The 15,775-nt window shown below is 56.2% G+C and overlaps 1 protein-coding gene and 1 long non-coding RNA gene across 2 annotated transcripts in view; one reads left to right on the top strand and one right to left on the bottom strand.

Moving 5' to 3' along the window:
- Positions 1-11,811: 11,811 nt before the first annotated feature.
- LOC123942035 lies at positions 11,812-13,297 on the bottom strand. Its single transcript, XR_006818383.1, has 2 exons — positions 12,806-13,297; positions 11,812-12,063 (listed from the first exon to the last, which is right to left on the bottom strand). It is a non-coding gene; the product is annotated as an uncharacterized LOC123942035 (long non-coding RNA).
- A 308-nt stretch (positions 13,298-13,605) lies between these two features.
- FAM120B (family with sequence similarity 120B) overlaps positions 13,606-15,775 on the top strand; it is an 85,325-nt gene continuing 83,155 nt past the window's right edge. The window contains exon 1 of the mRNA XM_046005264.1: positions 13,606-13,684. The gene's annotated coding sequence lies outside the window, so the exon portion shown is untranslated. The remainder of the gene's footprint in view (positions 13,685-15,775) is intronic.

Genomic DNA, 15,775 nt, shown 5'->3' with positions numbered 1-15,775 from the left:
GCAACCTCCTCCCCGCCCCCACACCTCCCCGCCCCCGGCCCTCCCCTGCCCCCGCCCCCAGCCCCCCGCCTTCCTGCGCACCACACAAAACGCGCTCATTTACATTCCTGCGAAATGTTCGCCGCGAGAGTCCGCTCCGCTCCCGAGGCGGGGGCCGCGGCTCCGGCCCCTTGGCTCTCCCGCCGGCCACAGGCCCGCGGAGGCCCGCGGGGACACGCGGGGACGCGCGGGCACGCGCGGGGGCGGCGCGGCGCCTCCAGCCCCGCCGAGGGCAGCCGGCCTGGAGCGGCCGGACGCGGCCTGGGAAACTCGGGGCTGCCGCGGCGTCCGCCCGCCGTGTCCCCGCGCGGGCCGTGTCCCGGGGTCTGGGGCCCCGGGGCCGCTCCTTCTCCAGGGCAGCCTCTTGCTCCGGAGGAGCCTGGCGGCGGAGGCGGGGCGGCGGGGGCCGGGGGCTCGGTAGGAAGGGGGCGGGCGCGAGGAGAAAAGGGCCGAGGGCGGCGAGCGCCGCGGCAGTTTGGGGAAGTTTGGGAAGGTCCGACACCGACCAGCCACCGGCCGAGGACGGCGGCTCTGCGTGCGGGAGCGCAAAGCCCGCGTGCAGGGCAGGGCTGGGGGCGAGCGCGGCGCCCCCGGGGGCCCCGGAGTCCGCGCGCCCACGGTGTCCCTGCACCAGTCCCAGGCCGCTGGTGGGGGCGGGGTCTGGGGGACGATTCCTCCCCACCCCCGGCCGCCAGGGAGATCCCAGCGAGTCCCCCCACCCCAACCCGCGTACACACACGCGCGCGCGCGGGCGCGGGCGCGCGCGCACACACACATGTCCTTCCCGGAGCGATTGTCGGCCGCCACCACCTTTCCTGGGTGTCCAGCCGCTCTCTCCTGGGTATTCCCCCCTCGGCCTCCCTCCGCTTGGTAAAAAGTGAGTTTGGTGTGTGTCGTTCGCGTGGCTGTCATTAAGGCACTCCGTTATTGTGCAAGGCTGAATCAGTGGTTCTTTGTGCGCTCAGCTGTATGGTAATGCAGACCGCACCTGCTCCCCGCACAATGCCGAGAGAAAGAGCTCCCCTCCGCGCGCGCCGCGGCCTCTGCAACACTGTCCCGCACATGTTCTAAAGACCCTCCAGCCCAGCCCCCCCGACCCGAAATCTTTACACAGCCATCACCTTATTAGGTTTTTACACGTCCATCAGACACTAGAACTTTTGTTTTCATTTTTTTAAAGGGAAATGAGTTTATTGGGAGGGCCGAGAACACACGTATCACACAATGAATTACCTAAATTGTTCTCATGCTCTCGGGCTCAATGCAGAATAAGGTGAGGCATAGACTCCTAGCCCGGCATCCAGCTTTATGCTGGGCACACTTGGAGGTCCCTTTCCCAACCCTGTCTGCTCCTCCTCAGCCTCCCCCAGCACCACCTAGGGCAGCTTCTTCGGATGGAAGGTGTGACTGTTGGAGTAAATGTCACTCCGCTGGTGGCACAGCCCCAGGGTGCCTGGGCACAATGGCCTCATCCCTGGTGTGCTATAGGCCCCTTATGAGTGGGACCTGGCACTGTCCCAGCAAAATGGGATTTTCATTGCAGCAGGTGTGGAGATCACACGCATCATGCCCTGCACAGGGAGAGGGGACACACCGAGTAAAAGCCTTGTGAACAGCAATCTCAGAATCGCTTGGTGAAGTCACCTGTGACCATCCCTCTGGCTGTTAGGCAACAAGACCCTTGATTCCTTGGCTCAGAAACACCTGTAAAGTTTCTGGATTGACAGGTCTGTATGCTTCAGGTTTTCCACCGCTACGTCGTCATAAAGAAGCAAAGAATTAGTCGGAAGTCGTGTGCAGGGTGAGGTGAGAAAGGCAGGCTTGGACTCCAGCAGAACCCCTACTGTTTCGTTCAGAACAAATGGGGACTTCAAAGGTACTGCCCCCCCCCCCAGGATGGTAGCAATCCCAGTTTGGTCACCCTTTGCGGACTTTGTACGGATGTGCTAACTCCCCACTGAGCTGGGTCAGCATGAATCCTAATTTAGTCTTGCCACCTAGTGTCAGCGTCCTTTTCCACCACATCCATGTTTCCTCTGAAAGCCAGTTTCTGAGAACTTTGCTCTCCACAGCACAGAAGCTGGTGTGTGTGTGTGTGTGTGTGTGTGTGAGAGAGAGAGAGAGAGAGAGAGAGAGAGAGATGGGGGGAGAGAGAAGGGGGGAGGTAAGAGGGTTCCAGGAGCCGGGGAGCCACAAAAGAAGAAAGGAATGTGAGCTGTAAATCCTCTGTGCCTCTGAGACCAAGAGTAGATTTCAGTAAGAAATGAAATTTCAGGAAACTTTTAATTAGAAAATGGAAGTGGGAACAGTCTCATGTGAATGCCTGTTTAGAAAACTGGAAATAAAAAGTTCCACGCGCGAGGGCTTAAACCTTGGGGGAAAAGACTTGCCCCAAATCTTTAACAAACCCCCCTCAGTATCAAGTATTTGTTAAACTGACGTGGCACAGATTTCTCGATTACAGCGGCAAAGCGGAACTGAAAGGCATCGTAAAATCCATCAGAATCCTTCCCAAAGCGTTCATTCTTTTCCAACTTAATTTATGCCACGCGATTCTGTATTGGGGAAATCAAGCAGAAAGCCCTTTTCTTCTCCTTCCTCCTCCTCCTGTTCTTTCCTCTTCTTTCCTCCTCCTCCCCATCATCCTTCTCCTTCTCCTCTCCTCCTCCTTCTCTCTCTCCCTCTCTCCCTCTTCCCCCACCTCATGCTGGTCCCTCTCCCCCTCTCCCTTTCAAAGCTGAGCTAACGGGAGACTGTTTAACTTCTGTGTTTCTGTAGGGGCCTGTTGTAGTTTAACTCCTGCACACCAGTAGCTGAGATGAACAAAGGAGAGACTCGAGGTCCAACTATTCATCCTTTCTTTGCACTTTAATTTTCATTGATTGGGAAGACAAGGGGAGCCCTTAGGGATTCAGGCTGAAGGGGGATGACACGCCTTTAGACGCCATCAGCCCCCTAGCCAGCCATCTGCTCCGAACCAAATGGCGTTTTTTCACTCCCTAACTGCATGTCTCTATACTCCTGCAAAGAAGCACTCTGAACCCCTAAATACAGGAGGCGCTCAAGCTGGGGTGTGGTAAAAGGCTGGCCTCCACATGGGCCCTGGCAGCCAGAGTCCCCCTCCCTGCACACCATAAATCCTACTTTGCTCATTAGGAAAAAGCAGGAAACTTTCTTTTAAATACTTTTTGATTTCTGAGCAAATTTACTGTACAAAGTGAGGCTCATTAGGCCATAGAAGGCACCCAATCCATCAGACGCAGGAGAGGACAGAGAGATTTGCCGCCTGGTGGTGGTGGTTTATTTTTGCCAGGCACCGGTAGCCCAGAGCCTTCATAACCCCAGGCGCTAGGTACGCTCAGGTTGTATGATCATCAGAACAGTACCTACGACAACTGCTGCTGAGCTCTGTTTACCGGAGGCCCTGATTATTTTCCCCACCACTTTATTAGGCCACTTGGGAATAAAAGCTCACAGCCATCATTTTATAAAATTAAATACGCCCATCTTCAGTCGTGGTGTGTGTGACCAAGTGCTGTGGTCACTCAAACCCGATTCAATCCCCTTTGCCCAAAGCAAGGTTCTATTCTGAAGGTATGTGTGGTGGGGGTCGTGTGGGTAGAGGGAGGAGGGTCAGGGCACATTGCAAAAAACAATGCCCAGAATAGGCTGCCCACAGGCTGCCGTAGGTTCAGTTTTCTGTGTAAACAAGTCTGGAGATGAGAGTGGTGGTTGTGTTTTCTCAGACCAACTGAATGCGGCATACCCAACGGAGAGCGTCTCTTATGCCTAAGAAGAATTAAGGTCCTTCTTCTGAACAACAAAATAAAAAACTTCCAAGCAGCAAATCTGGTGTTGATCAAACAGCCAGGTTACCTGAAGAAGTGGGGGTGAAACACGTTTATGAATCAGCACCGCACCCCACCAGTACAGCCCATCTCCGACCCCTTCTCCGTCAGTCCAGTTTGGGAAGCTTTTTCTTTTTTTTAACCATGCAATGCTACTACAGCGCCATGACTGTATCCCCTGTGCTGTACCTGTCCGCCCCCTGCCTTGCTCCACAACCTCCCACAGCAGTCTGGGAATCCCAGAGCTGGTAAAATCCCCGGGGAACTGAGCGCGGTCCGGTCACTACGGGGAGCTCTCCGCGTGCCTACAGCCGCCCTCTGCACGGTGCAGCTACTCTGGATATTTACTTCTCCTTTCTTAAGCGGTCAGGGACTGCAACCCAGAGATCCCGGCACATTCACGAGGCGCACACCGGCCCGAGTGTCTACAGATTTGTTTAGACGTGAGGGAGCCAGGTGTGGATCTCCCTGGTTGAGGATACACTCGGACCTAAGCCGCCATCCACACCTGCGGGGGCTGGGGTGCAGCGCCGGCTTCCGTTTAGCCCCTGGAGGCTTCCCTGTTGCTGGGGACCGAGCACACCTCAAGCCCCGGGAGGCCGCATCCGGTAGCCTCTTCTGACCTCCGTGGCCGCAGCCCCCCCAAAGCAGAGCTGGCCCCGCAGCCAGCCAGCACAGCAACTACGGGCCCCAGGTTCCCGTGGGGCGGGGTGGAGGAGGGCGGCAGGAGGACAGAGCCCAGCGGGGGAAGCAATGGCCCTGACAGTGTCCCCGAAAGCTTTCCTTTCTGCGCAGGCTGGAGCCCCCGGGACCGGGACGGTGGCCCAGCCTCCCTGCGGCGCAGGGTCACGGCGGGTCGTATAACCTTTCCCCCGAGTGCGGCCGGCCGCCGTGGCGCGGAGAGGAGGGACTGCCCCAAGCCCACGTGGTTGGCGGGTCTCGTTTGGCTGTCGGGGTGCGGCACGGGGCACCCCAGCTCGGCGGGCGCGGGGCGGCGGGTGGAGGCCGCAGGTCCGCCGCGAGTTGCAAAGGCATGTGCTGATTTGCATGAGAAAGGGCGAGTCGCGTGCTCAGCTGGCGGCCCGGGCGCAGATGACGGTCCCCACCCCCCGCGCCGCGCCCCTCCCCCGCCCCGGGCCGCGGCCGCAGCTCCCCGCGCCCGCGGATCATCTGCTCCGGCCGTCCCGCGCTCATCTCCATGACAAAGCGCGTGTTTACCTGGCGCGGCACCGGCGGGCGCGCCTTTGTCCCGGGTCGGGCGACCGCGCAGCTGCTCCCGCCGCCGCGCGCCCGCCCCGAGCGGCCCCTCGGAGCTCTGCGGCGACTGAGCGCGCGGGGCCGGGAGGGGGGCGCGGGGCCCGGGAGCGGCGGTAGCGGACGCTGGCGCAGTGCCGGAGGGCTTCCCAGAGGTGGTGGCGGCGCCGGGCCGGGCGCTTGTGCCAAGCAGTGTCGTGTGGGGTCAAAAGGGCCAGAGGCGGGCATGGACGCCCCCCACCCCGCCCCCGAGCCACCGGCAGGTGCGGCGCGAGGAGGCGCAGGGCCACCCCGCGGACCCAGGTCGACTTGGGGATGGTTCCACGCCAGCCGCGTCCACGCAGCCGGGGAGGGGCCCTTGCGGCGACCCCGCGGGTTGGCGGGGACCACGGGGTCCCCAGCGGGGCCTCGGCGCGCCCTTTGTGCCCTCCCGGATGGGTGCGGCCGCTGGGATCCCAGACGCCCACGCCGGGCAGCGCGGCCGGGCCGCTCCCTGTCACCTGCGCGAAGGCTCGGTCCGGGCGCGGGCGTCGCACCTGGGAGCTGCGGCCCCGCACTCGGCGGACAATGAGCAGGGAGCAAAGGCGTCGAGGGGCGCCTTTCGGCCGGGCCTTTCCCCAGGCCTTACTCTCCCTGGACGCGCCCCGCCCGGAGAGGTCTCGGGCACCTGTCGCCGGGTCCCTGGGGCGGCCCGTCAATCACGGGGCCCGCGGGGGCGGGGGTGAGCGGGGGCTTCGGCCGCGCGCCCCAAGGCTCTAAAACGGAGTCGCCCGGAATCGCGGCGCAGTCCTGGCCCTCCCCACGGAGGGTCCCCGCCGGACCCGCGCAGCCCCGGGCCGCGGCCCAGGAGCCCTGGGCGAGGCGAAGCGTTGAGCACGCTGTCCTTCCCTGGCCTCCCCACCTCCCCTTTTCTGCGAGCATCTGCCCGGGGAGAACAGATGTGGGCACCTGCGGTGACAGGCCGCATATGTTCATCCTATTCACAGGCGTTCAGACGTGGCCACAATGAGCAGCCTTTGTGCGCGCAGTCACTAAATATATTAATCTGCACTCCCCAGAGCACCGGGCTGTTTAATTTTTCACTAGCAATAACATCTGATCTAATCCTTAAATCGGCTCCCAAAAGCCTGCCCTCCCGCCCTCCTTTTTTCCCCCCTCTTTTTCCCCACCCCCTCTCCCGAAAAACGTGTGAAGCTATTCAACCTTCCACCTGTTGCTGAACTGGGCGTGGGTTCTCGCAACATCTGAGGTCGGTCGGGGCAGGGGTGGGGGTGGCTGGGAGCGGCTGTGTGGGGGCCCTGTTGGGCCACATGGGCACAGCTCCGGCGTGTTTAGCAGAAGGAACATAAGCACAAAGTGCGGAGTGTGGCTCCCCAAATGTTGTGCAAACAAAGAATGATAATTATTAAACAGCTTCCAACCCAACCCAGCATGCCCACCCTTTCAGTGGAAGCGCCCTTAAAAATGTACATGAAGTCCCCAATTATCTTTTTGTTTATTAAACTCCAGCAGTTGTTACAAACACTGGCCGACAGGCCACACAGCCAAGAGGTGACATAAATCTCAGATGTAAGACTTGGGTTTTTAAGCAGTTTTGTGGCACAAAATTTATCTTTTATCTTAGCGCCCTTATTCTGTTGTGATTTGTTTTCAGCCACAATGAGTCCTTCGTGCTATTGTGGGTGTTACAATGCAGACGGACATCAGGCTGTGAATGAAGACAGAGGCAGTTTAAACAGACCAGGCTCTTTCTTTCCTTCCAGTCCATTGTAATACGAATGGGCCTTCTGCACTCGGCTGCTAGGAGACCGGCTTTGCAAAGCCCTACTCCCGCGAATGGGCTGGAGAGAAAGGGACCCCAATAAACAGCCTAAGTATCGGAGGAAAAAAAAGAAAAAACAGGGGACAAGTTTAGGCAAATGTCTTTTCACCTCAAATCAGTACATTTCTTAGTCTCAAAATGTTATCTCATGCCTTCTTGAGCTGCCTTCCTTGCTTTTCAAAGTCTCCTCCCTTCGCACCATCAGATTTTTAGTCCCTCCCCTGTCTCCCCTGTGCCACCTTCCAGGAAACAGAACGGGGACAGCACAGGCACTCCGTCAAGGTCTGCTTTCAAAATACTATTTTCTTTCAGGAAACGAGGAACAGGGTGGTGGCTGTTCATCGGTCATTATCACTAATAACTAACGATTGCAAAGTGCTTCAGACCTAGGCTGCTCGTTGCTGGTAGGTATGGAGAGGCAAGACTGCTAAGTCTGGATTTTTTTAGGAATAGTAAGAAACTTTTGCTTTCTTTTAATAGTAGTTGGAACTGTTCTTATTTACATTAATTAATTGAGGTGAGAAATTTTAGCTGTTTTCAGGTTAAGGGTCCAGTGTGAGTGTGTTCCGAATGACCCACCACCACCGTCATTTCTCAGTGGCTAGAACAGTCACAGGCCACAACAGAACCAACCGCAGTGAAGGCAAATGGAAAAACCGAGACTGGCTTATGGAAATAACTGTTCAAAGCTGGGGCCATGGTCAGACCCACTTGCCCAGAGCACATGGCATTTACTCATTTACTCATTCTTGAACTCACCTGTCTTAGGGGCCAGAAGTCCAAAGTCAAGTTCGACCTGCTTTCCGCCACTTAGGCGCATTACACAACGAACAGAGAAGCCTTTTATTTTCAGAAAGAGTTTCTGTAGGGTTAATATGTTTTCCCTAAATGTTTGATATAATTCACCAGTGAGGCTACACGGGGCTGGAGTTTTTTCTTTTTTTTTTTTAAGATTTTATTTATTTATTTGACAGACAGAGATCACAAGTAGGCAGAGAGACAGGCGGTGGGGCGGTGGGGGGGGGGGTGGAGAGCAGGCAGGGGTTTGATCCCAGGACCCTGAGATCATGACCTGAGCTAAAGGCTGAGGCCTTAACCCACTGAGCCACCCAGACGCCCCTGGAGTTTTCTTTGTTGGAAGGTTTTTACCTGGAAATCAGTTTAACAAATAAATATATGGCTTAATAAATATAGGGTTACTGAGAATTTTTTTTAAAGAAGATCTTATTTATTTGACAGAGAGAGAAAGAGCAGGAGAGGGAGAAACAGGCTCCCCACTGAGTGGGGCTCCATCCTAAGACCCGGGGATCATGATCTGCGCCAAAGGCAGACACTCAACCGACTGTGCCATCTGGGCGCCCCTCAGATTTTCTATTCTTCCCTGGTCAGCCTCAGTAATTTCTTTGGTCAACGAATCTGTCCACCTCATCTAAAGTTGCTCAAGTCGTCTGCTTTTAACCATTCAGTGCAAATAAAATCTGCGGTCCCGTCTTCCATCGTGAGTGTGAGTGATCTCTGTCTTCTCGTTGTGGTCACTGTGGCTGATGGTTCATCAGTTTCTTTGATACCAAAGAACCAGGCTTTTGTCTTGCTGATGGTCTTTGCTGACTTAGGCAGAAAATCATAGCCGTCACCAGGCTTGTTTTCCTTCCTTCAGGAATCTCCATACTCTACTTCCTGTTTCTACTGGCTGAAAATAGTAATTTCATATATTTTGTCTAGGTTTCTAGTTGTTTAAAGTGGAAGGACAAGTTCTGTAGGAATCACCCTTTCGTGGGCAGAAGCCGAAACAGGGTGCCCAGCAGCAAGTAACAGGAAACCCTAACTCAGCCCTCACAGCCCGAAGGAAGGGTGAACGAAGAGGCAGAGTAGTGTCGGTGTTAGTTAATGTTTGGCTCACCCACATTGTCCAGGCACAAGATGCCCCCATTTTTCGGCTCCACTGTTCCCAGATTGTTGGCGGAAGTGTCTGGTTGGCTCCCTTCCATGGCTGCGTGAAAGCTGCTGGGACCCAGAAGTCACAAGTAAACATGACGACGACCAGGAGAGGAAGACGCACATTGTCTTTCTGTATGCCATTTTCACCAGCAATAAAACACTTTGGTAATATTTAGAAGTCAGTATATTGTTATGGTGGGGCTTTTTTCTTTTCCAGTTTTTGGATGGTGAATTACCATTCGAATAAAACACATCAACCAGGGGGGGCACCTAGGTGACTCAGTCAGTTGGACGTCTGCCTTCAGCTTGGGTCATGACCCTGGGGCCCTGGGATCTAGCCCCATGTCAGGCTTCCTGCTGGGGGGAGCTTGCTTCTCCCTCTCCCTCTGACCCCCACTGTGCTTGCTCTCTCTCTAGTGCTCTCTCTCTTGCTCTCTCAAAGAAATAAAAATTTTTTAAAAACACATCAACCCATATGGTTGCTGCATTCAAAGAAATTCAGTTCAGCATTTAAATAAAATTAAAACTGACTCTGGGGGCGCCTGGGTGGCTCAGTGGGTTAAAGCCTCTGCCTTCAGCTCAGGTCATGATCTCAGGGTCCTGGGATCGAGCCCCACATCGGGCTCTCTGCCTGGCGGGGAGCCTGCTTCCTCCTCTCTCTCTGCCTGCCTCTCTGCCTACTTGTGATCTCTCTCTGTCAAATGAATAAATAAAATCTTTAAAAAAAAAACTGACTCTGAATACATTTTGAAGGCTACTTGTTACCAAGAGAAACCTGCCCTAATCCCGTCCTTCCCAAAGTCATTTCATGTTCCACCTTTCCTCTCTTGCAGTTGATGTGAGGTCTTTCTCTTCGACATTTTACTCTCCCTAATTCCCTTCTCCCTACTTTCAACTGACAGTTGTTTTCTTCTTCCCTTTCCTATTTTTTTTAAAAGATTTTATTTATTTGACAGACAGAGATCACAACTAGGCAGAGAAGCAGGCAGAGAGAGAGGAGGAAGCAGGCTCCCCACTGAGCAGAGAGCCTGATGTGGGGCTCGATCTCAGGACCCTGAGATCATGACCTGAGCCGAAGGCAGAGGCTTTAACCCATTGAGCCATCAAGGCGCCCGTCCTATTTTTCTTTTACATAAAACCCACATCCCATTTTTAGATTCTCCCCGAAACTGATGTCTCCTTGGTTTCTTTTCTTTCTTTTCTTTTCTCTCCCTCCCCACTCCACTCTCCTCACCCTCCCTCCCCTTCCTCTTTCAGACAGGGGCAGGAGGGGCAGAGGGAGAGAGAGAATCCCAGGACGCCAGGATCAGGACCTGAGCTGAAGGTGCTCTTGCTCTTACATTTCCTAAAAGAGTCTCTTAACGCTGCATCTGCCGTTCTCACTTGCGTATTGCCCACGGACTTCCCAGCTCTCGCAGGTGAAGGTTAGCTCCTCCTCCAGATTCCCAACACACAAACTTTTATGAACACATCGAAGTCCACCTCCCATTTCTTCAAAAAGTGATTATAGCATCTATTTATATTAAAATGACCATTTCGTATTTACCTTATTAAAACTATGTAATTATAGCTGAGGCATATGCTGTGATTACATTTTCTTTTTTGTACAGATTTTTCTGTTTACTGGATTCAACAACTGCCTAATTCATCTGCCTGTTGACTTTTCCGTGTACCTATTGCTTGCCATCACCAACTCCGAAAGATCCTTTAAAACAGTCAGACACACCTGGGGTTCCTTGGGGCTCACCCTCCTGGAACAGTGTCCCTGTGAGGCTTCCTGCTCCCGTTCAACTGGTCTCTTGCTAGGACCCCCCCTTCTCTCTCCACTTGGATTCCCTCTACCCAAGTCCTAAATATTCCTCTTTCTTGACTGATTTTGGAGAGTATCCTTCAGCAGGTTTCTGAATAAAGTATTTGGTAGATAATATTTTTGAGCTGCATACCTCAGTATTTCTTTATTCTCTCACACTTCACTAATATTTTGATTGAGAGTAGAATTCCATGTTAGAATTATTTTCTTCAGAATTTTAAAGTTAAATCTCCATTGAATTTCAGCTTCCTGGGATTCTATTGAGAATTCCACGCTCTTCTGATTGCCAAAACTTCAAATATGACTTTTTATTTTTCCCGTGGAAATGTTTAAAGATCTTTTCTTTATCCCTGGTGTCTTGAAATTTTGTGATGTGCCTTAGTGTGGATCATTTCAGATTCGTTGTGCTGGGCACTTGGCAGCTTTCTTTTTTAGTTTTTAATTTTTAAAATTTTTAAATTTAAGTTTTAACTTTTAATTAAAATTTTTAATTTTAATAATTAATTATTATGTTCAATTAGCCAACATATAGTACATCCTTAGTTTTTGGTTAGTGCTCAGTGATTCATCAGTTGGGTATAACACCCAGTGCTCACCACCATGCCCTCCTAATGCCCATCCCCCGGTTACCCTATCCTCCAACCCCTTCCTTCTGTAACTCTAAGTTGGGTTCCTTTCAATCTGAGAACATGTCTCTTAAGTCTGGGAAGTTTTCTTGAATTACTTCTTGAGTAATTTCCTCTTCGTTTCCTCTGTTCTCGTTCTTGTAATTCCTATTTTTCACATGTCAAACTTTAATCTTCCAATTTTCTAATGCTTTATCTTTCTCCATCTCTTACTCTTTTTGTTCTAATATCTAAGAGGCATCATCAGGTTTATATTTTAAATGTAAACACTCCTTAGACTTATCATTTCTTGTATAATTTTCAAGACGGCCCCTTGTACCACCGCAAGTCCGGCTCCGTTTGTTTCCTAGGTTCTCCTGCGTGCAAGACCTTCCTCTTCGACTTTGAGATCCCACTTCCTTCCAAGACTCAGTTCACACGTTAGCTCCTTGCTCCCTTCATACAGCGTTACAGATTTTACACGGTTTCACTTGTTTTATGTCAGTCTTTCTTCCCTGCCTCAGTGTGTGCTCCTTAAGATCAGAGACCATTTCACATCCTTCTTGGTGTGGTACCCAGTCAGTCGTAGGTGCTGAGCACCGGTGACTTTACCCCCCCCCCCCCCCAAAGTCAACTGGAAAGAAGAGCCCGGAGGCTGAGTGGAGAGATTCCTTCCCAAAACTTTAACACGTATGTGGGGCCACTTCAGCTTGGCGGTGTTGATGAGTGCCTGGTCTGTCCAGTGCTCTGCAAGAGACATTGAGAACAGTATTTGGTCATTTTCCTTCCACTGAAGGCTGTTGCTCCCTGGGGCTTACGGAGTCTACTGAGGTATGCTGTGTGTACAGATTCTGAGATGCAGCTTAAATAGATTGGTGTTAACAATCTTGTCAGCAATTTACCTAAAAATAAATCAGATTGGTTTAAAGGCTATTCTTTTGCCATCACACTTGGCTACCAGATTCAAAAGAGAGGAGTGAAGTCCCTCCCTTCCCTGAGCCCCACCAGCCCAGGCTCTCAGGCCCGGAAACAACCCCCTTGTAAACCCTCCCAGGACTATTCTGCCCATTGTCTGTAGATATAAATTTTGTAACTGAGTCTGTCCACCAACCCACTGGAGCCTGTGGCTCTCAGGAAAGGAGTACTGGACACTAGTCTCCACGGGTCCTGGATCAGCCTGGCTCCCAGTGCAGCTCTTTCTTACGGTGACCAACTGTCCCAGTTTCCCGGGGACGGATGCGGCCTCGGGATGTGGGATTTCAGTTTCACAAAACTGAAACAGGAGCGCCTGGGTGGCTCAGTGGGTTGAGCCTCTGCCTCCAGCTCAGGTCATGATCTCAGGGTCCTGGGATTAACCCTTGCATCGGGCTCCCTGCTCAGCCAGGAGTCTGCTTCTCCCTCTTACTCATTTTAGCTGGAGGAACGGGCAGTGGTTGTAATCTGGACTGCCGGGCATCTGAGCCTGAGATGCCAGGTGCAGGCCACGCACCAAGGGTGGGTGTCCTGAACGTGAACTTCGCGGATCTTGAAGCCGTTTCAGAAGGAAAGTCCACACACGGTGGCTTAGGAGCAGAGCCCGAGCTCCGTGACGCGCGGTGGAGGCACGGCCTGACCCGGTGGTGGGTTCACCGCGCAGCTTCCCGGCCACCACTCCGGCAGGGCGGCAGCGGTCCCGACATTTCTGCAGGGCCACGCGCTGTCCTTGCTCCTCCCCACAACTCTCGCGCGCTCCAGACTGGAAAACCCGCCCCGCGGAGACAGGGGGACTCGGGGCCACGACCGTCCCCGCACCGCCCCGGCGCCGGTGCCCAGCGCCCCCCGGCCTCCCGCGGGGACGCGCGTTCGGAGCGGGGGACGCTCGCTGCCCGCCCGCGCTTGAAGCCCAGGAGTCCGGAGCCTGCACGCGGCGGGTCCTCGCTGCGCACCGGCCGGACTCCGGGAAGGCTCCGCAGGACGCCCCCCGCCCCCAGCCGCTCCGGGACGGCCGAGCCCCCCCCCCCCCGAGCCGGCCGCGGCGCTCCCCACGCGTCCGCCGGCGAACGGGCCCGGGCAAGCCGGCGCGGCACCGCCCCGCGGGGGCGGAAAGAGGCTGCGCCCCGCCGACGCCCACGCAGGGCCGGGGGACCGCGCGGCCGGAGCTCGGAAGTACCGCGCGGTTTCCGAGGCAACGGGCTTGGCGCCTGCGCAGCTCACTCCCGCGGCGCCCCGGGGCCGGACCTCGCAGGCCCCGCCCCCTGCAGGCCCCGCCCCCCCGCGCGGGCAGTCTCGCGAGCGGAAGCGCTCGGGGCGGAAGCGGAAGTGCACGGCAGGCTGCGGCTGGGCCGAGGGCGGTGCGGGCGCGTCCCCGGCTGTGCTGGCGCATCTCTAGGTAGGGCCGGGCCTGCGGGGCCAGCGCCGTCCGGGCCGCTCTCGGTCCGCTGCGCTCGCGGTTCTGCGGTTCCGCCGTCGCGGGGCCCGGGGCCGAGCCCTCAGCGGCCCTGCCCGCCCGCAGCCCCGCCGCCCCGCTCCGGGCATCGCGGCACCCGCCGCCCGCCGCTTCCCCCGGCCCTCTCCGTCCTGGCCGCCCGGCCCTGCGGCTCTGCCCCTCGCTTTCTCCCCTTCGGCGCCCTCCCGACCCTCCTCTCCCCGCCTCTCTCCAGTCCCCGGAGGCGGCGTCCGGCCCGCGCGCTCGCGGCGCAGAGCTGCGCTGCGCTTCCCGCGGCCGGCGGGCCCTTGCCGGGGGAGGCGGGGCGGGCGGAGGCCGGGACTGCGCGCCCGAGGGCGTCGGGCAGAGTTTTCGGGGAGGAGGAGGTGGGCGGTGGAGCCGGGCGAGGGGCCGCTATCCCCGCGGAGGAGACCGGGTGCGCGAGCGCCCGAGGAGGCGGGGGGAGGACGCGCGGGCGCGAGGGGCGGTGGCAGGAGGCTCGGGGGACTCGGGGCGAGGGGTGACGTGCTGGCTTGACCGCGCAGGGTCTGCCCGGCGGGGGCGGGTGTCCTCCGGCCGCGGTGCGGGGGCCGCGTCCCAGAACCGGAGCCGAGTGCGGCCGCGGAGCGGGGAAGCCGAGCTCGTGGTCCCGGGAACGACGTCCGCAGGCTCGGCCGCCGCGTCTGAGATGGGGCCGAGAGTGCGCGGGGCTGGGGGGCGGCGACGTCGGGTCCTGCCCGGGCCCCGGTGCCGTGCGGTCCGCGGCGGCATCCGCGGCTCCTGCCTGTCGTCGTCCTGTTTCTCGCGGCGCGACCGCTGCCTGCGCCCGGCGGCCTGCCCCGGCGGCGACCGCCTGCACCGGCTCAGCCTCGCCGCCTGTGTGTCTCGCTTCCTCACACCCCGGAGCTCCGCCGTCGTGGCTCCCCGACCGTGGCCCCTGCTGTCGCAGATCGCCGCTCCGCGCCGGACAGCTGTTCGTGGAGCCGACGAGGCCTCGGCTGTGCCCCGCCCGCCCTGCCCACCTTCCCGATCGCCTTCCCGGCGTCGTTCCCGGCCACCCGGTCTTCCAGCCCTGCGGAGGCCGCGGTTTCTCCGGGGTTAGACGGACGCGACGGCCGGCCGTGGCATCTGAGGGCACCTGTGGCTTTTCGTATTCCGAGGGTCTGCGCGGTCCCTGAACCTGGCTCGGGGTGTCCTTTACGAGGTCGACCTCCTGTAAAGCTGGTGACGGTCAGGCGTCAGGCGCCTCCCTCTCATGAGCCCCGTCCGGGGCACTGGGAAAGACCTCAGGGGTCTTGTGTTTTTGGCTGAGTCTTTTTTAACAAGCAGGATCCCGTTGGGGCAGATTCCAGGCCCTGCACTTGAGTCCTCGTGAAACGAGCCGTTCACCTCCCGCCGCCTTGGGATTGCGCTCCGGCCCTTCAGACCTTCCCCTCCCTGGGTGTGCTCCTGGTCGAGGTTTGGGCCGAGAGGAGGAGCGGGTGGAGAGGACCAGACTCCCGCTGTGGCCTGGCTTTAGTTGGCTCTCGGGCAGGGGGATGCTGGAGACCCATCTCGGCGCGTCCGGCAGCCCCGCGGTGGGACTGACTCACTGCCGAGTTCCCACCTCTTTCAAGAAAAGGTTAAGGGTAAAAGGAGGACGTCCAGCTAATTGAGGTCTTACAGCAGCTCTTAACCGTTATAGAAGCCAGAGCTATTGGCAGATCAGGAATTCATTGCACGCTTTCTGTTGTTAGTTTGAAAATGAGGCAGTCCTGGTGCTATCAGTTATTTTTATAAAGCTTTATAACAAGTATAAATAACTATTTTAATTGGCTTTTAGAGGTCTGTCTTCGTAAGGTGTTCTGTTGGAAAAAATTTCAGAGACTAAAAACGTTATTTAAGGTTTAAGTTATTTATATAAAATATGATATTCTTAAAGGATTTTGTGGTAGTAGTTCAAAATCTACCAAACTGAGAGGTAAATCATTATTTAAGTTTTACCAAAAAGGGAATCAGTGGTCTACAAAGAGATTAAGTGATTTGTCTTCAGTCACACTGCAAATCAGAGCCATT

Source organism: Meles meles, chromosome 5 (genome assembly GCF_922984935.1).
Source record: "Meles meles chromosome 5, mMelMel3.1 paternal haplotype, whole genome shotgun sequence".
Taxonomy (NCBI): Eukaryota; Metazoa; Chordata; class Mammalia; order Carnivora; family Mustelidae; genus Meles; species Meles meles.
The sequence above is the reverse complement of the archived record's forward strand: the minus strand, read 5'-3'. Positions and strand labels throughout refer to the sequence as shown.